Raw genomic sequence first — 19,427 nt, 5'->3', positions numbered from 1 at the left:
TGATGGGAGTTGTAGTCCCAGCAGCAGCTGGAGAACCAAGATTGAGATCCCCTGGCTTCTTAAGGGGGTTGGCAGACACAGTTCCTGTTCCGGTCACCACAGATCTTCCATCTGAGTTCACTTCCCTCTCCCTGAAGAACAACAGCAGCCACCTTCCAAACTTGGGTTAGGGCTCAATTCAGTTCAACTCCCCGGCCCTCAAGCCCTGTCTGGTGACCCGATGGCCACATATGCAGCTGTGGACACCACAAAGCACGTTGTCCAGTGTGACTGTCAGTGAAATGTGTAGGCAAGAAAGCACCCAGAGGCCTTTCTGGAAAGGGGGCACTGATCAAGATGGGGCATGGATCCTTGGAACCCCAGCGGGCATTCTCCAAAGACATCAGCCCCTCCAGGTCACCAAAGTGGGATTCCAGTGGGATTCCTAGAGGGCATCCATACTGTAGCCATTGTGCCACCTCCTGGAATCGGATGCCGCCAGTCTGAGCTCTATTCTAGACAACTGCTCGCTCGCTCTCTCCAGCGAGATGTCTGCTTGCTTGGAGAACTGGGCCACCTTCCTGCTATTGGGGACTCCTATATCCCTGCTTCCTGAGCATTCCCTGAAATTGTGAAACCCCGATTCACCATCTCTTAGCCCTCTTCAGACATTGCACTGTAGAGGTGTACCGATGTCTATCCTCATGGTACATATTCCGGGTACAGAGCCCTCGAATGCAGGGTATGGCGAGGGACCCGTGTACAGCATGATGTGCGAATAACCCTGCCTGTGGACAGAGCTGTACTTGAGTGCACGGTACACATAGGAGGCTGCTGTATACTGAGCCAGACCCTTGGTCCATCTCGCTCAGTATTGCCTGCCCTGACTGGCAGCGGCTTCTCCCAGGTTGCAGGCAGGAGTCTCTCTCAGCCCTGTCTTGGAGATGCTGCCAGCAGGGAGGGAGCTTGGAGCCTTCTGCAGGCCAAACAGGGGCTCTGACACGGGGATGCAGCCCATCCCCTGCGGGGAAGATCTTACAGCGCTTGTAGTCTGAAGTCACCCTAACCAAGTGCAAACCAGGGAGGACCCTGCTTAGCAAAGGAGACAGTTGGTGCTGGCTACAAGTCCAGAGGCATTCAAGATCAAGTCTGGCTTCTGTGTACAACAGGCAGAGGTGTTCCCGGGTTAGGGTGCATGTGGGGAGAGCCGAGCAGTACGCCCCCTGTCTGCAATCTGTATTCTCTGGGGCCTGTATCCAGGTTCACTTTCTAAGTGAAAGCAGGTAGAGCTATTCACACAACAACAGGGACGAGTGTACAGAGTATGCACCATAATTAATTTAAAGTTAACAATAAATAATGCCCGAGCCGGGAGGAGAGCTGGTCTTGTGGCAGCAAGCATGGGTGGCCCCTTTGCTAAGCAGGGTCCACCCTGGTTTGCATTTGAATGAGAGACTAGAAGTGTGAGCACTGCAAGATGTTCCCCTCGGGAAGGAGCTGCTCTGGGAAGAACATCCAGGTTCCAAGTCGCCTCCCTGGCCGCATCTCCAAGAGAGGGCTGAGAGAGATGCCTGCCTGCAGCCCTGGAGAAGCCGCTGCCAGTGTGGGTAGACCATACTCAACTAGATGGACCCGTGGTCTGACTCAGTATGTGGCAGCTTCCTATGTCCCAGGGCTGAAGAGCCTACTGGTCCAGTGAGGGCTTCCGAAGGGCTATTAATTAAGGAAACGGGAGGGTGTGAGGAGGGGGTGGTTGAGCCCTGAGGTTGGAGCCAAGCAGGTCCACCCGCCCAAGCAAGGTGGCTCCTTCCCTGGCCCCTGGATCCCTTTCCAGCCCTGATCCCCCAAAGTGATGCAAGGGTTCAGCTGACAGCCCAGGGAGCAGGACGCCTCCCAACAGATCAATCCGCTTCTGCCTCGGAGGGGGGGTGGGGGTGGGGGGCTAGGGTGTCTTTGGGGTGGAAACCAGCCTTGTGCAGAGAACAAAGCCGGGACCGGCTCTGGAGCTGCAAAGGGTTGCTGTGTGTGTGTTTTGTCTCTGTTTTGAATATCAGATCGGAGAGGCATGCAAATGAACACACAACACGCTGCTGCCACCGCCGTGGACTGTCCTACAAATTACGTGGAAGGAGGACGTTTCCCCAGCCTGAGAAACCTAGGAAGCTGCCACACACTGAGTCAGACCCTGGGTCCATCTAGCTGGGCATTGCCTGCACCGACTGGCAGCGGCTCCTCCAAGGCTACAGGTAGGAGTCTCTCTCCGCTCTATCTGGAGATGCTGCTGCATTCAGGCAGCCCGGTGCTGTTCCCAGAGCAGCCCCCTTCTCTCCTCAGGGGAATATCTGACAGGGCTCAAACACGGAGCCTCCCATCCCAATGCAAACCAGGGCAGACCCTGCTTAGCAAAGGGGACAGTTTGTGCTTGCTGCCACCAGGCCGGCTCTCCTCCCTTGAATGACAGAATGGATGGTGCTCTTTCGACACCCGGAGGAGAGGCAGCACCAGCGGCCAGAGGACAGGCAGGAAGAGGGAGGGACAGGGAGGAAAGAGATGCTTTGATGAGTCTGCTGCCAGCCCGTGAAACAGGAAGGACAGAAGGACGGCCTTGCGCAAGGAATGGAGAAAGCAGGGAGAGTCCCTGCATGGAGAGGAAGCAGGGAGGCTCAGCGGGGGATCTGGGGCAACCTCCGCCTCTCCAGCAAAGACTTTAGGCCGCCAATGGGGCTGGGGATGATGGGAGTTGTAGTCCTGCAGCAGCGGGGGACCCACGCTTGAGAATGGGGGCCTCCCTCACAGGGCTGTGGGGAGGGTTCCAGAGAGAAGGCCGTGCACTGCTGGGAATGCCCGAGACATGATAGGTCAGTGCAAAGTTCCAAAGAGGGGTGGGGAGGGGGAGGGGGCGACCCCATGATGAGCAGGGCGGCCCCATCAGCAGTGGAGGTGCCGGGGGGACCCCAAGTTCAGGGGGTGAGAGTGAGCAAATAGTTGCAATTTTTAAAAAAATGTTTGCACTGCAGCCCACATTGATAAATAGATTTATTTTTAAATACACAACTAAACGGCAAAACTGTCCCCCGCCGGAGGGCTGCTGTGAAAGCGAGGAGAGCCAGGAGGGAATAGTAAACGTGTGGGGCTGCCCCATAAACCCCAAGTCGTTCAGCATGCAGTGCAGCTGGCCTGCCGCTGAGCTCTAAGTCTGCCCCCAACAGGAAGCTCCCTTAGACCATTCATGCATGCAGCACTCTCTCCTCCAGCTCTCCAGGGTTCCAGACAAGGGAACTCCCTGCCACAAGATGTGGCGACGGCCAAGTAAGTTGTCTGGCTTTAAGGAAGGAACAGACACATTTCTGGAGGAGGAGGAGGAGAGGGCTATCTGTAGACATTAGCTGGGATAGATAGAACCTCCTGATTCAGGAGCACCCTATCTCCAACTGCCTGATAATTTGGGGCGATTGGTACCTTCCTGTCCTGCTTGTGAGCTTCTACCTGAGTGGGCCACCTGGCTGACCACTGTGGGAAACAGGGTGCTGGACCAACTACACCGTGGTCCCATCCACAGGGCTCTTCTTACGTTCTCAAGCACCGATGCGTCCCTCGGAAGGAGATTTCGTTCCCTGTTGGGGCGCAGAAGCAGCAGATCTCCGTCCTTGCAGTGCAACTGCTGTCGGTCTGAGTGGAGACCCCCTCCGAAACATCACAGGGGGCACTGTGGGGTCAGCTCCTCCTCACCCAGTGGTGGTCCTGGGGGAAATAAAACCAAGAAGAAGCGATCATCAGGAGAAGTTTCACAGAGCCTCTTTCGGGGTGGGGGGGGGGAGAGTTTACTTGGTTGGTTTTAAACCGGTTTGACCCCAGTTTGAAATCTCAAGGGTCCTCCCAAAGAACTCTGCCATCTTGTGAAGACTTATTGGTTAGGAGAGTCAGACCCTTGGTCCATCTAGCTCAGGATTGTCTACACAGACTGGCAGCAGCTTCTCGAAGGTTGTAGACAGGATTCTCTCTCGGCCCTATCCTGGAGATGTCAGGCAGGGAACTTGGAACTTTCTGCATGCTAGCCTGCAGATGCTCTTCCCAGAGTGGCTCCATCCCCTCAGGGGAATGTCTTCCAGTGCTCACACACATAGTATCCCATTCATATGCAACCAGGGTGGACCCTGCTTAGCAAAGGGGACAATGTCCATCATTTATGTCTTGCTTTTGGGTTTCAATGGAGCAACTGACTAGCTGGCTTTTATTGCCCTCAGGTGGCCACTTTGTACAAGCAGCGTGGTGTTGTGGTTTGAGTGTTGGACTAGGACCAGGGAGACCCGAGTTCAAATCTCCCTTCAGCCTCATGAGACTAGCTGGGTGACTCTGGGCCGGTCCCTTCTCTCTCAGCATAACCTACTTCACGGAGTTGTTGTGAGGAGAAACCCAAGTATGTAGTACACCGCTCTGGGTGCCTTGGAGGAAGAGCGGGATATAAAATGTAAATAAATAAATAAATGGGCAATGCATTATGTTGGGATGGCAAAAGTGTGCCCTCCTGTGGCCATTTTGAGCACTGCAGTGAGTTCAGGCTTGGCTCTATGTATGGCAACGGGCAGTGCATTTTAGTGTTGTGGGGAAAGGGTGCCCTCCGGTGGCCAGTTTGTGCGCTGCAGCAAGTTCAGGGCAGGCTCTGTGAATGCCAATAGGCAATGCCTTTTGCTGGGGTGGCAAAAGGGTACCCTCTGGTGGCCGTTTTGTACACTGCAGCAGTCTGAGACTTGGCTCTATGTATGGCAATGGGCAATGCATGTTGCTAATGTGGCAGAAGGGTGCCCTCCGGTGGCTACTTTGGGGACTGCAGCGAGCTGAGGCTCGGCTCTATGGATGGCAGCGGGCAGTGCATTTTAGTGTTGTGGGGAAAGGGTGCCCTCTGGTGGCCAGTTTGTGCATTGCAGCAGGCTGGGGCTTCGCTCTATGGATGGCAGTGGGCGATGCATTTTGCTAGTATGGCAAGTGGGTGCCCTCCGGTAGGGAGGGGTGGAGCGGGGGGGCCTCAGGAGCTGGGGGGCCCTGGTTCTTTAAACCCATCTGCTCAGTTATAGCCACACCCTTTCATCTCGGGACACAAACTGATTGCATTATTGGCATGGGTTGTGAACTCTCATCTTGGGGAGACGGAAGTACTTTTTCACACAACGCGTGATCCACTTGTGGAACTCTCTGCCACAGAATGTGGTGATGGCCAACAACCTGGATGGCTTTAAGAGGGGTTTGGATGACTTCATGGAGGAGAGGTCTATCAAAGAGATAGCGATGTGCAGCTAGAACGTACTCATCAATACACTTCTGGCAAAAAGCTGAACATGGGCCAAAGAGATAGGGATGTGCAGCTAGAACACACACATCGCTACACTTCCGGGGGGGGGGGGAAGCGCCAAATATAGGCCAGACAGATGGGGTGAGAAGCTAGAACACACATATCGCTTCACTTGCGGCAAAATGCTGAACATAGGCCAAAGAGATAAGAGTGTGCGGCTAGAACACACACATCGCTACACTTCTGGCAAAAAGCCGAACATAGGCCAAGAGATAGGGATGTGCAGCTAGCACACACACATCAATACACGTCTGGCAAAAAGCTGAACTTGGGCCAAAGTTTCTTTCTTTGGCCTATATTTGGCCTTTTTCCAGAAGTGAAACACGGCGGCTGTGGCGTCTTGGGCTCCGCTCTGGAGAGCCAAACTTTCTCTAAAATAGGGCCCCAGACCCTTTCTCTTATTTGGGGGAGGGGGCTCACTCTGACTCGCTGCTCCGGCTGCTAAGTAGCCCAGGATTCTAGCCCCTTGGCCCCCTCTAGCACCAGCAGCAGCGCATTGATTCAGCTCTTTGCAGGGAAGGAGCGAAGCCGGGCGGGGGAGGTTGTTGAGCAGTTGGGAGACTGAAACCCTGCTCTCTGTGTGTGTCTCAGCAGAGGCACCGGCCAGAGATTGCCTAACAGGATGGAGTTGTGACCCACAAGCTTCTAGCTCTTATTGGCGGGGGGCTGCATCTCCCGTGTGTGCAGTCCTGGGTGCAGACCCTGGTAACAGCTTCAGGGAAGGGTCCAACTGTGGGGGGAAAGGAAGCACCTGAGACCCCAAAGAGCTGCTGCCAGCCAGTGCAGACAGCTCTGAATGAGATGGGCTGAGGGCCTGACTCAGTCAAAGGCTGCGTATGTAGCCTCCCATTGTGTTTTGAATGCCTGTTAAGCTGATGAAGCATAAAAAGACCCTTTTGTGTGTTCAGAGGCAGGGCATCCTTGGACTTCACTCACTCACACACACATACACAGAAGGTGCCAGCACCTAGCCCCACATGCCAGGAGAATAAGTTGGCAACCATGTTGCATCTTTTAAACAAGGCAACTGGGACCTAGAACCTCCCTAACCGGGAGGAGGGCTCCCTGCCAGGGAGAAAGAGGCATCTGCCTGGGGCCAAGAGGAGTCCTTGCAAGGGGGCGAGACCCTCTCTCTCTCCACACCCCACCCCACCCCACCCCTGCTGCCAGGCTGGACTCTGCAAGGCAGCAGCAGCCAGCCCCGCCAGGTGACGGACAGCCCACACCGGCAGCAGCCTGACCCTCCTCGCCGCCTCCCCCGCTGCCGCCCGTAGAATGGTCGCGTCCTCCTCGTGACGACGCTGGAGACCTTCTCATTGATTGGAACGTTCAGTCCCGGGAGACGAGACCATTGAGGCGGGCAGCGGGGGGGAGGTGGCGGGCGGAGTTCTCGCGATGACTCGGAGCCCGGCCGCGTCCTTTTGCTCGTCGACGGGAAGAGAAACTCCGGGAAGGCGCTTGTCGCGGCGGCGGAGGAAAGCCAGAAGAGCCGGTAACGGGGGTGGGGAGGGGGGCACCCGCCCGGGGCATGGCGTGGGGGAGTGGGCGGGCGGGCTGCATGCTGGGAGGGTCCCCCTCGGGCCCCCCCCCCACGCGCCGGCAGGATCCTCCTCCTGCGCTTTCCCTTTAAGAGTCCGCCCTGCTTCGGTCCCGGCCTGGCTGGCTTTCCTTTTTGCTGCTGCCGGGTCTGTCCAATGTGAATGAATAAATGAATAACTAAATGGGCCCTGCATGTTGCTGGGCTGGCAGAAGAGACCAGTCTGTAGCCTGCAGCAGGCTGAGCCTGGGCTCTAGGGAGGGCAGCGGGCGGGGCATGTTGCTAATGTGGCAGAAGGGGGCCCTCCGGTGGCCACTCAGTGCACTGCAGTGAGTTCAGGCTCGGCTCTATGGATGGTAATGGCCAGTGCGTTTTAGTGTTGTGGGGAAAGGGTGCCCTCCGGTGGCCACTTTGTGCATTGCAGCAGGCTGGGGCTTCGCTCTGTGGATGGCAGTGGGCGATGCATGTTGCTAGTATGGCAAGTGGGTGCCCTCCGGTAGGGAGGGATGGAGCGGGGGGGGCCTCAGGAGCTGGGGGGCCCTGGTTCTTTAAACCCATCTGCTCAGTTATAGCCACACCCTTTCGTCTCGGGACACAAACGGATTGCATTATTGCCCTGGGTTGTGAACTCATCTCATCCTGGGGAGATTTGTCTCTCTTGAACTGCACTTAAGAAGACTAAGAACTTCCCTGCTGGATCAGGCCCAAGGAGGCCTATTTAGTCCAGCATCCTGCTTCTTCACACAGTGGCCCGCCTGATGCCTCTGAGAATCCCACAGGCGGGAGTTGAGGGCATGCCCTTTCTCCTGCAGCTGGTATGGAGAGGCATCGTGCCGGCCTCTAGCCACCTATAGATTAGTGGCCCCCAAAAGATACGGAGGCCACACAGGTTTCTCCGTGAGCTGCGTGCCTGCATGGTGCTCATCTGGAACCCGTTTATCCTCCTAACTGCCCTGCGAGGCAGGAAATCTTCAGACAGACTGGAGCGATGCAAGTGAAAAAGCCAACAAGCATCCATTTGTCTCTGGGTCTGGGGTCTTCCCAAGTCCACCATATAATTCCTGCCCTTAAGAGTCTACAGACAATCGCTCTGTAGGATTCAAAAGCTGGCTGGTTAATGCCGCGTGCCTCAGTGGTCGCTAAATGCTAGCCAAGAAGCAAGCTTGGACCTTGAGAACTGGGTGCTTCAGAAGAGCGGCCCGTGTGCTTAGATTGTGTGGTGGCTGAAGTCAAGTGTGTTGCTGTTGTACTGCTTGAAAAGGTGACGGTCGAGTTGGTGGCGATTCCTGGCGCCCACAGAGCCTTCCTGTGGCTGTCTTGGGTAGAGGCCAGGAGGGGCAGACCATGGCCTCCTCCCGCGCAGCGTGAGAGGATGATGCCTTTCAGCCTCTTCCTCGATCGCTGCTGCCCAAGATCGGTGACATAGCAGCCGGGATTCCAGCCGGCAACCTCTTCAACACATTTCCCTGCTGCGCCATTGAAGGAGGGGGACAGAAATTCCAGAAAGGGGGCCTGCAGGGATTCTGCATCCAAGTGGCTCTTGAGCATGTGGCTAAGCCAGGGGTGCCGGACTCTCTCCCCACTTTCCCAGTTTTGCTCCACTGCATTTCCTGCTGCTTACTGTTGTTGTTGGTGGTGGTGTAATTAAACTAGGGAAGTCACTGCCACAAGGTATTGAGATCAGGCCATTCGTTTAAAGGACCCTGAAGGGGAGCATGCCAATTCAGAGAGGAGGAGAGACTTATCCATGGCTACTAGCCATAAATAGAACCTCCGCATTCAGGGGCAGTCTACCAGGAATACCAGTTGCACTGTGGAATACACAGCAGGTGGGGCTGCTGGCTTTCTGCCCTGCTTGAGGGCTTCCCAGTAGTGTCCCAGCAAGGCTGCTCTTATGTTGACTTCGTTCATGATAAAACTCCCTTTCTGCTTAGATTGATTGTATGCTCATCAGGGCAGAGATCTATCCTTTTCTTGGTCAACGTGTCCCTTGCTTGGTGAACAGGTCATGTGGAGCTCCATAGACAGAAAAATAACAGGCCCATATACATGAAAAACCAACCTTCTGCATTGAATCCAGTTCCAAACATTCAGCCAATCCCCAGCAAGACTCGTAGGATGGAGGTGGGGAGGGCCTCTGTCGATCAGTTTCAACCAGGGGCGTAGCAAGGTTGGAGGGGGCCCAGAGACAAGATTTTAAAACGCCCGCCCCCCTCACTGAAGTTCTGCTCATGAAGTAAAGAAATCTTAAATGAGGCTGAATAGTGGTAACTAAAAGCAGAGCAAAATTTATATCTATATCAAACCTATGTGCCACCATAGAACAACATCCTAAACATCCTAAATTATTTTTTTAAAGGTTTTGTAAATTGTGGACGATGCAAGTCATTTAACGGTCCTAGAGAAAGACCTGCTGTTCTGGTAGCTCCCGGTCTTAACACTCACATCAGTTTTGGAGGATGAATCCAACTGAAGGAAGCCCGGGCGGGTGTGCGGCTGGGGGAGTCCGTCATGTGACTTGCCTCTGGGGGCCCCCAGATAACTGCCTCCCCTGGCCCGATGATAGTTACGCCCCTGGTTTCAGCCTTTATTGGCTGAGGGGGCTGCAGCAGGGAGCCCATGTTGCCCCCTCTCTCGTAGCACCCCTGAGGCCCCCCCCTCCCATAAATGCAAAGGGCAGATGCTTCCATGGGGCAATTAGCGGTCTTGGTTGCACTATCGGCCAGCGGCCTACCAATAGCAGCTGCTTGGGGTGGGCTAGAAGACCTCCAGGGACCCCTTCCAACTCTAACCATTCTATGCTTCCCGCTCTTTTGTCCCAGGCAGAAGAAAAGAGAGGATTGGTGGCGTAACCGAAGAACTGAAAAAGAGCCCTTCTGGATGAGAGCAAAGGCCCATCAGCTTCACCACCCACTTTCTACAAAGCCTGCAGGTAGGATGCAGAAGTAACCTCCTCCTCCTCCCCGTTTTATGTCCCTCTAGTATGGTCTGGTATTTTGGGGGCAAGCCCTTTGGGGGTAGGAAACCCTCTTCTCCTTATTCTTTTCCAATTTAAACTGCTTTGAGAACTTTATTTGGTTGGAAAGTGGTATATGAATGAGGAATAAATGAATGAATGCACAGCTGCCTCTGTAGAACAGGTTTAGCTCCAAAAAGGGGGAGGCATTTTCTGGGAGTAACTGAATGGTTTCCAGAGTAACTTGTGTCCTTCTTTACACACCCCACTTTCTTTGCTGCCGGATCATGGGCAGTGCTGGGATTCACGTGGAATTCAGGTGCCGCTGCCTCGGGAGGGATGCTGCCAGCCTGGGTTGGACCACCCCCCTTGCTGAGTGCTGGCGGTAATTTGGGGGTGGGGGGATGTGTGTGTGTGTGTGTTTGTGTGTGTGTGCGCGTGCACACACGGAGGGAACCCCTCCACCTGCCCCCAGGGCTTGCTTGGAGGGAGGAGCCCAGGCTTGTGGGGTGAGGTGGGAGGGCCGTCTGTGCCCCTGACAGGTGAGGCTGCCTGCCGCTGGGGTGGTGTCTCCCTGGCCGGCCTGGCCTGGGTGCTGTGGAAGGTGCTTCCTGTTTGTCTGGCAGCCGCTCCTTGCTCCCTGACGCAGCCTTCCCCCCACCCCCACCGCTCAACCCTATTTCTTTGGCCTGTATTCGGCTTTTTGCCAGAAGTGTAGCAATGCATGTGTTCTAGCTGCACACCCCTATGCACCCCTCTTTGGCCTATGTTCGGCTTTTTGATGGAAGTGTATTGATGTGTGTGTTCTAGCTGCATATCCCTATCTCTTTAGCCTATGTTTGGCTTTTTGCTGGAAGTGTATTGATGAGTATGTTCTAGCTGCACACCCTTATCTCTTTGGCCTAAGTAGGATAAATATCAATACACAAATATCAATACACTTGCGGCAAAAAGCCGAACATGGGCCAAAGAAATAAGGGTGTGCAGCTAGAACACAGACTTCCCTACACTTCCGGACAAAAGCGGGAGCCTCGAGATCCCATTAGGAGTCCCTTCCTCACCCGAAATGATTGCCACAAGCCAGGCGACCGTCACCTCTATGGGTCAAAAGCAAATGGCGCCTCGCGCATCACGTGTTAGAGGAGGAGCGTGGCTTTGACCTGCTTAGTGAGTGGGGGCTGGGGGGCTGCATGCAGCAGGCTGGAGCGACTGCAGCCTCTCGGGGTGGGGGGAAGGCGCTCTGCACACGTCCTGAGGCACTCTTGCCCCCCTCGCTTGCTCCTGGGGGTCTGGCGGCTGCTGCTTTGGGGGCAGGAGGGCAGGCTGCCTGGGGGTCTGGCCCAGCAGGTCTCCTTGCAGGTGGCAGCAAGCCGGGCTTGTTCCCTATGCTGAGTAGGGTCTGCCTCGCTCTGCCCTCTGGTGGGGAGACTCCCTGGGGGGCTGCCCCAGATTCCCCTGCGGGGAAGGGGCTGCAGCTCTGAGGAGGAGCCCCTGCTGGGCAGGCCGAAGGTGGTCCCCGGTTCCCTCCCCAGCAGCATCTCCCGGGGAGGCAGGCAGGCTGGGAGAGAGTCAGGGCAGGCCAGACTGCGCTTCCTTAATTTTAATAATTCCTTGGAGAGGAGAGCTGGTCTTATGGTAGCAAGCATGATTGGTCCCCATAGCTAAGCAGGGTCTGCCCTGGTTGCATCTGAATGGGAGACTAGAAGTGTGTGAGCGCTGTAAGAGATTCCCCTCAGGGTATGGAGCCGCTCTGGGAAGAGCCGAAGGTTCCCAGTTCCCTCCTTGGCAGCATCTCCAAGAAAGGGCCGAGAGAGATTCCTGCCTGCAACCTTGGAGAAGCCGCTGCCAGTCTGGGTAGACAATCCTGAGCTAGATGGACCAGTGGTCTGACTCAGTATATGGCAGTTTCCTAGGTTCCTTGGCTTCCTTAATTTCCTTCTGAATATATAAGTGGAACTCTTGGGCTCTCTTGAAAAAGGGTCGCCATGAGGGACAACCCTGCTCCTTCCCTTCTGTCCCCTTCTCCATTTGCTATTGCCCTGGCCTCAGAAACGCCCCCAGTGGGACCTCAAACGCCTTCTGGCAAGACGCGCCCTGGCCTGGGTTCCGGGAACGGGGCAGGCTGTCCGCGCAGTGTGTGTCTCCCTTCCCTCCTGGGCTGTCCCTGAAAGGCTTCTCTTTCATGCTGCAGAGCCCAGCCTGGAGGGGCCCTCTTCTCCTTATTCTTTTCCAATTTAAACTGCTTTGAGAACTTTATTTGGTTGGAAAGTGGTATATGAATGAGGAATAAATGAATGAATGCACAGCTGCCTCTGTAGAACAGGGTTAGCTCCAAAAAGGGGGAGGCATTTTCTGGGAGTAACTGAATGGTTTCCAGAGTAACTTGTGTCCTTCTTTACACACCCCACTTTCTTTGCTGCTGGATCATGGGCAGTGCTGGGATTCATGTGGAATTCAGGTGCTGCTGCCTCGGGAGGGATGCTGCCAGCCTGGGTTGGGCAAGGCGAAGACCACACTAGGGGGTCTGGAGCTTTAAATCCTCTCTCCGATTGGGCAAGACCTGTAAGGCCTTTAACTGGCTTTTCCCAGAAGCTCATCTGCAGCACAAATGTGGTGCAGGGGTCTGGGTGCTGCTAATATATTTCCTTTTGACAAAAGCATATCTAAATTGACCAGTGTTTTGTTGTTAACCTTTGCAAACTATGTATTACCAATTTTAACACTGGATGTAGTTGAATAAAAGGTCTGCATCTCAATTACTGAGAGATTTGAGTATTAAATGGGGGGGAAATGATCTTATTCAGTGCCTTTGGGGCTTTCCTTTGCAGTTCCGTTTCATTTGCACACACGCAGGCAAAATCCGACTGACCCAATTACTAGGAATGCTTCCCATTCCCTGGTCGGTTTCAGCAAAGGAAAGGCTTTGTTCCTTGGAAGAGGGATTCCCAGAGGTTGTTGACTACAACTCCCAGCATTCTCAGCTGCCGTGGCCTTTGGCTGGGAATGATGGGTGTTGTAGTCGACACCTTGGCATCTCTCTTACAGCCAGGGGACCGCCCAAACGAATGAATGTATGGTGGGAAATACTATTGTGGGTGGAGCCCACTTCGCCAGATGCACAAGACTCATTCACAGGACGATACTTCCAACCAAGTCTGGAGTTTCTGAACTCGTAGAGGCAAGCTGCGTGACCCAGTGGCAGGGCCCAAATGGTGCCTCCTGTGAGCATTGAGCGCAAGGCGCAAATGTGCAAAAGATGGAAGGTCTCTGGTAAGGAAGCATCGATCATTGCTTCTTTGCCCCTCACTGCTGGGGGCGGAGAGGGATGCATAGCTCGATGGAACCTCCATGGCCCGAGGCAGCGCACCCCGATCCCCAGCTGACAGACAGACCCCCCCCCCCCAGCAGCTTTGGTTGATTTTATTTTATTTTCCTGCTGCTGCACCCCTAACCCAGAGCGACAGAGTGAAACAAGCTACCAGCTTGGCTTTTTTAAACTCAAGAGGACGGGAACAAAAAATAAAATAAAAAGATCTAGTGGCTGTTATTTTGGCAACTTAATTTTTAAAAGGGGGGGGGGGGGGCGTAAAGATTGTTTATGATTAAATTTGAGAGTCATATCAGTTCATCCAGAGTTTCATTTCTGGATGCCTATGTACATATTGGATTTGACCATCGTATTTCTGTATCATTGTATACCAGGGAGACTGACCGTAATACATATTTACATTATAGATCATGTCATCCATCTTATTTAAAAGATCATTTACCTTATGGGCAGTTCCTCAGATTAAAAAGAAACAACACCCTGGACTCTGATTATAAGAAATCTGCCAGGAGGCTTGAGGTACAATTGCTGAACAGGGATTATCCTTGGTGTGTTATTAAGAGAGCGAGACGACGTGCAGATAGCATTCAGAGGAGATGTTTATTTCAGACCAAAGATAAGTCCATACCACGCAGGATTACATGGGGACTGAGTTATTCTTGACTAAGTAATAAAATTGAAAAAGTGGTTCTCAAATATTGGCCATTGGTTAATATCATTCCAGGTTGTGAGGAACCACTGTTGATTGGCTTCAGGAAAAATACAAGTTTCTTGGATACACTCGGAGATGCCACAGGAGAGGTAAGTTCTGTCAAGGGTGAAGGGCCATTTCAAATGTGGGACGTGTGCTGCGTGCAAGTTTTCATTGCCCACTAAAGTCTTTCCACATCCTGCTGGCAATTATGTTAAGCCTTTGGAAGATTTCTCCAATTGTAATTCTGCTTATGCCATATATATTATTATGTGCCCATGTTTAAAGCTATACAGGTGAAACTCGGAAAATTAGAATATCGTGCAAAAGTCCATTAATTTCAGTAATGCAAATTAAAAGGTGAAACTGATATATGAGACAGACGCATTACATGCAAAGCGAGATAAGTCAAGCTTTAATTTGTTATAATTGTGATGATCATGGCGTACAGCTCATGAAAACCCCAAATCCACAATCTCAGAAAATTAGAATAGTACATGGAACCAATAAGACAAGGATTGAAGAATAGAACAATATTGGACCTCTGAAAAGTATACAGTGTACTGTGCTTGATTGGCCAGCAAACTCGCCTGACCTGACCCCATAGAGAATCTATGGGGCATTGCCAAGAGAAGGATGAGAGACATGAGACCAAACAATGCAGAATTGCTGAAGGCCGCTAATGGAGCATCCTGGTCTTCCATAATACCTCATCAGTGCCACAGGCTGATAGCATCCATGCCACGCCGCATTGAGGCAGTAATTGCTGCAAAAGGGGCCCAACCAAGTACTGAATACATATGCATGCTTATACTTTTCAGAGGTCCGATATTGTTCTATTCTTCAATCCTTGTCTTCTTGGTTCCATGTAATATTCTAATTTTCTGAGATTGTGGATTTGGGGTTTTCATGAGCTGTACGCCATGATCATCACAATTATAACAAATTAAAGCTTGACTTATCTCGCTTTGCATGTAATGCGTCTGTCTCATATATCAGTTTCACCTTTTAATTTGCATTACTGAAATTAATGGACTTTTGCACGATATTCTAATTTTCTGAGTTTCACCTGTATGTTGGCTGCACCATACGTCCGGTTAAAAAACGTATTTTAGAACATTACTACAGAATAAAGAATGGAGTATTAGAGGCACCACTCACAGAACATTTTTTGCTAGCTGGTCATCAGCCTGATGACTTTAAATCTGTGTTGATTTCCACCTTTAGAAAAGAAAAATTTAGATACTGTAACGTTGATGCAGTAAGATGGTTAAATAGACAAGAATCGTTTTATATGCACAGATTAAATTCCCTGTCACCTTATGGTTTAAACATGTATTTAGACTTATCCTGTTTTTTGTAATTGTGGTGCCCTAATTAAGCGTGAGGAGTGCCAGATAGTGGCTGATTAAGAGGTTCAGCAGCTGAGAATGATTGAGAGTGTTAGAAACCTGGAGTAAGGCAGCTTGGTCAGTTCATCCGAGCAGGCTTGATACGACTGGGTGTCAGTTTGGGCAGCAGTTTGTGAACCGTGGCACCTTTGGGGTAATTATCTTTGATGTAGACATATGCATTTCAGTAGGTTGTTAATGTTTTCTCTCATGTTTTGCAAACGTTTTCTTTTATATATGGTTTGTGTTTTGTATTTAGAAGGCCTCTGTCTAACTCCCTTGGAGAAATCTAAGAATGTTTGGATACAATCTACACTCCCTTTGAAGGAATTGAAGAAACCTTTTTGGAGGCTATTTTGAAGAACTCTATACACCAGGGAGGATGTAAAGTCTATCACGTTTGGGACATAGCAATTGTTCTTTCACTTCTGAGGAAGCTCATTGGGAAACAAGGACTTATCGCGAAACCTTGTCAAGTGATTCATGTATATTCAGTGTTTTATTATAATAAATGACTTATAGTAATGAAGTGATTCAAGAAGTTCCATTCATATGTATATTGGCATGGTTTCTATTTCTTGCATTGGGTGGTATTTTTTTCTTTGTTATTTTGAGTAGTACCACTCTGCCCTTATATTTTTTTCTGTTGTAAGAGGTCTCCAGGCTCTCCCAGCAGCCCAGACAGAGTTGACAACAGATTAGACAACGGATTAGCTGCTCTCAGCTTAATTCTCATTCTCAGCACAATACAGCACATTTCTCTTAACTAAATATCATTCATGCCATTGCCCAAGGAAATGTCTTCAGAAAAGCTGTGTATTTTTTGCATGTCTTATCTTCTGTACAAACTTACAAACTTACAAACTTACAAACTTACAAACTTACAAACTTACAAACTTACAAACTTACAAAGTTACAAAGTTACAAAGTTACAAAGTTACAAAGTTACAAAGTTACAAAGTTACAAAGTTACAAAGTTACAAAGTTACAAAGTTACAAAGTTACAAAGTTACAAAGTTACAAACTTACAAAGTTACAAACTTACAAAGTTACAAACTTACAAAGTTACAAACTTACAAAGTTACAAACTTACAAAGTTACAAACTTACAAAGTTACAAACTTACAAAGTTACAAACTTACAAAGTTACAAACTTACAAAGTTACAAACTTACAAAGTTACAAACTTACAAAGTTACAAACTTACAAAGTTACAAACTTACAAAGTTACAAACTTACAAAGTTACAAACTTACAAAGTTACAAACTTACAAAGTTACAAACTTACAAAGTTACAAACTTACAAAGTTACAAACTTACAAAGTTACAAACTTACAAAGTTACAAACTTACAAAGTTACAAACTTACAAAGTTACAAACTTACAAAGTTACAAACTTACAAAGTTACAAACTTACAAAGTTACAAACTTACAAAGTTACAAACTTACAAAGTTACAAACTTACAAACAACGGGTCAGTGGGTGGATGGTTCTAAATTGAACTTTCCAAAGGGCTCACATCCAGGTTGTTGGCTGTCACCACATCCTGTGGCAGAGAGTTCCACAAGTGGATCACGCATTGTGTGAAAAAGTACTTCTGTTCAATGGTTCCAAGGTTTGAAGGGTCAAAGGGGCAGTGGGTCAAAAGTGAACTTTCCAAAGGGCTCACACTCTAAAAAGATACACAAGTTGGGTTCCTGCAACAGCCGCCACTCCCACCCCCCGAGGGATTTTGTGCTGGGGCTGGATAGGGCCAATTGCTCCCCACTTTCAAGCAAGAGAATCACCACCACTTTTAAAGAGGTGTCTCTTTGTTCCGTTAGCAGGGAACCCAGCAGACCACCAATCCAACCCTCCCTCCCCCTGCAGTACTTGGCCAAAGAGCCTAGGCCAGGCATCCCCAAACTGCAGCCCTCCAGATGTTGCTGAACTACAACTCCCAGCATACCCAGCCACAAAAAATTGTGTCTAGGGATGCTGGGAGTTGTAGTTCAGCAACATCTGGAGGGCTGCAGTTTGGGGATGCCTGGCCTAGGACCCGGGCATGCTTCCTTGTAGGTCTCCCTGCAGAGAGAAACATGCTGAAGAAGGTTAGTCACAGTCTACTTCAACACAGTAGATCCAGCATTGTCTCGCGGAAATAAACTCACACAGCATGTTAAAGATTTTTATTATTATTATTATTATTCAGTTTCTATAGCGCCCTTCCCAAAATGACTGAGGGCGGTTTACACAGAGAAATAAATAAATAAGATGGATCCCTGTCCCCAAAGGGCTCACAATCTAAAATATGCAGTGTTGATGCTACAACAATGACTCAACATGGCTCTCAAAACATCCTTCTAGATAGTCACCCACAATCCCGGGCCATACACATGTCAAGCTGATCAGATTTGCATTTTTTCTCAGTACATCATCTTTAGCTCTTTTATTTCAATTTCATTTACATCTAGAGTATTTTGTGCACTACCCACCCCGTACCTTACTGCTTCGGGGGCTCACAACATTAATATGAGACAATATAAAGTAAACCAATAAAATACAAGTTAAGACTAAGCTAGAACCACTTTTTAAAGTTACAAAGCTTTCAGAGTTGTAAGAGTTAAGTTTAAAAATAATTAGAAAAACCTAACAGATATAAGCAGCAGAGAAACCAATTTTTCCCACTCATTGATGTATCAGAAGCCAAAATGCCCTTCAAGGAATTGACACTTTGTGGATCTTAGTGCTAAACAATACACAAATGCAGTTTGTTTCAGATCCAATGGCACTTGGGCCAACCAGCAAGCTCAAGATAGTTGCACAAAGCAAAGCTCAAAAAACTCAAGCCAATCAGTTATCAAACACACACACACACACACACACACAAACGTGCATGTTACCTGACCAAGACGTTTCTAGGACAGACACACACAGGCTATTGTTAACAACTGCACAAGAGTGTTATTGGCTACAAAGCTTTCCTGACACACAGTCCTGTTCCAGCATGAATGGAGCTGTTTGGGGCATGAGGAGGAGGAGGAGGGCCCCCCCCCGCCCCCGGGATCTCCCTCCTCACTCCACGGTCACAGCCCGGGAAGTGTGTCCTATGAGGGTGCAATTCCAGCTTCTGAGAGTCAAGGTTTTCTCACAGGTTTCTGGCTCCCTCCGGACGTAGAGCAGCTTGGCTTCCTCCATGTTCCTGGCCTCTCTTGCTCCCGTGAAGTCTGTTGGGGGAAGAGCAAAGAAGGTCATCTATTTTGAAGTGTGGGCTCTAAAGTGTGGGCGCAAGCGTGGTATAGTGGTTAGAGTGCTGGACTAGGACTGGAGAGACCCGAGTTCCAATCCCCATTCAGCCAGGAGACTTGCTGGGTGACTCTGGGCCAGTCACTTCTCTCTCAGCCTAACCTACTTCACAGGGTTGTTGTGAGGAGAAACTTAAGTATGTAGTACACAGCTCTGGGCTCCTTGGAGGAAGAGCGGGATATAAAATAAAATAAAATAATAATAATAATTTGTAGTAATAATAATTTGTAGTCACACAGACTGACTACAAACAAAGGCATGACAAGATAGCAGGGATGATACACTGGAACATCTGCAAAAAATACAAGCTACCTGTAGCCAAAAATTGGTGGGACCATAAAATTGAAAAAGTTGAAGAAAATGAAGATGTAAAAATATTATGGGACTTCCGACTACAAACAGACAAACATCTGCCACACAATACACCAGATATAACTGTAGTCGAGAAGAAAGAAAAACAAGTCAAAATAATCGACATAGCTATACCAGGGGATAGCAGAATACAAGAAAAAGAAATAGAAAAAATCACCAAATACAAAGATCTACCAATTGAAATTGAAAGGCTGTGGCAGAAAAAGACCAAAATGATCCCAGTGGTCATTGGCGCCCTGGGTGCAGTTCCAAAAGGCCTTGAAGAGCACCTCAACACCATCGGGGGGGCCACAGAAATCACCATCAGCCAATTACAAAAAGCAGCTTTACTGGGAACAGCCTATATTCTGCGACGATATAGATATCGTCACAGAATATAGGCTGTTCCCAGTAAAGCTGCTTTTTGTAATAATAAAATTCAGCCATCCCAGGTCCTTGGGAAGGACTCGATGTCTGGATAAAACAAACCAATCAATAACACCTGTCTGACTGTGTAAAATAAAATAATAATAATAATAAGAAGAAGCCACCGCATGGTCAATATT

The 19,427-nt window shown here is 50.0% G+C and overlaps 1 protein-coding gene across 1 annotated transcript in view; it reads left to right on the top strand.

Annotated features, from left to right (window-relative positions):
- LOC128337100 (calmodulin-1) overlaps nucleotides 1–15,754 on the top strand; it is a 48,524-nt gene extending 32,770 nt beyond the window's left edge. The window contains exons 9-12 of the mRNA XM_053277703.1: nucleotides 2,034–2,225; nucleotides 9,686–9,795; nucleotides 13,872–13,948; nucleotides 15,489–15,754. The gene's annotated coding sequence lies outside the window, so the exon portion shown is untranslated. The remainder of the gene's footprint in view (nucleotides 1–2,033; nucleotides 2,226–9,685; nucleotides 9,796–13,871; nucleotides 13,949–15,488) is intronic.
- The last annotated feature ends 3,673 nt before the right edge of the window (nucleotides 15,755–19,427 follow it).

Source organism: Hemicordylus capensis, chromosome 14, assembly GCF_027244095.1.
Source record: "Hemicordylus capensis ecotype Gifberg chromosome 14, rHemCap1.1.pri, whole genome shotgun sequence".
Classification (NCBI taxonomy): Eukaryota; Metazoa; Chordata; class Lepidosauria; order Squamata; family Cordylidae; genus Hemicordylus; species Hemicordylus capensis.
This window is presented reverse-complemented; position numbering and strand designations above follow the sequence as displayed.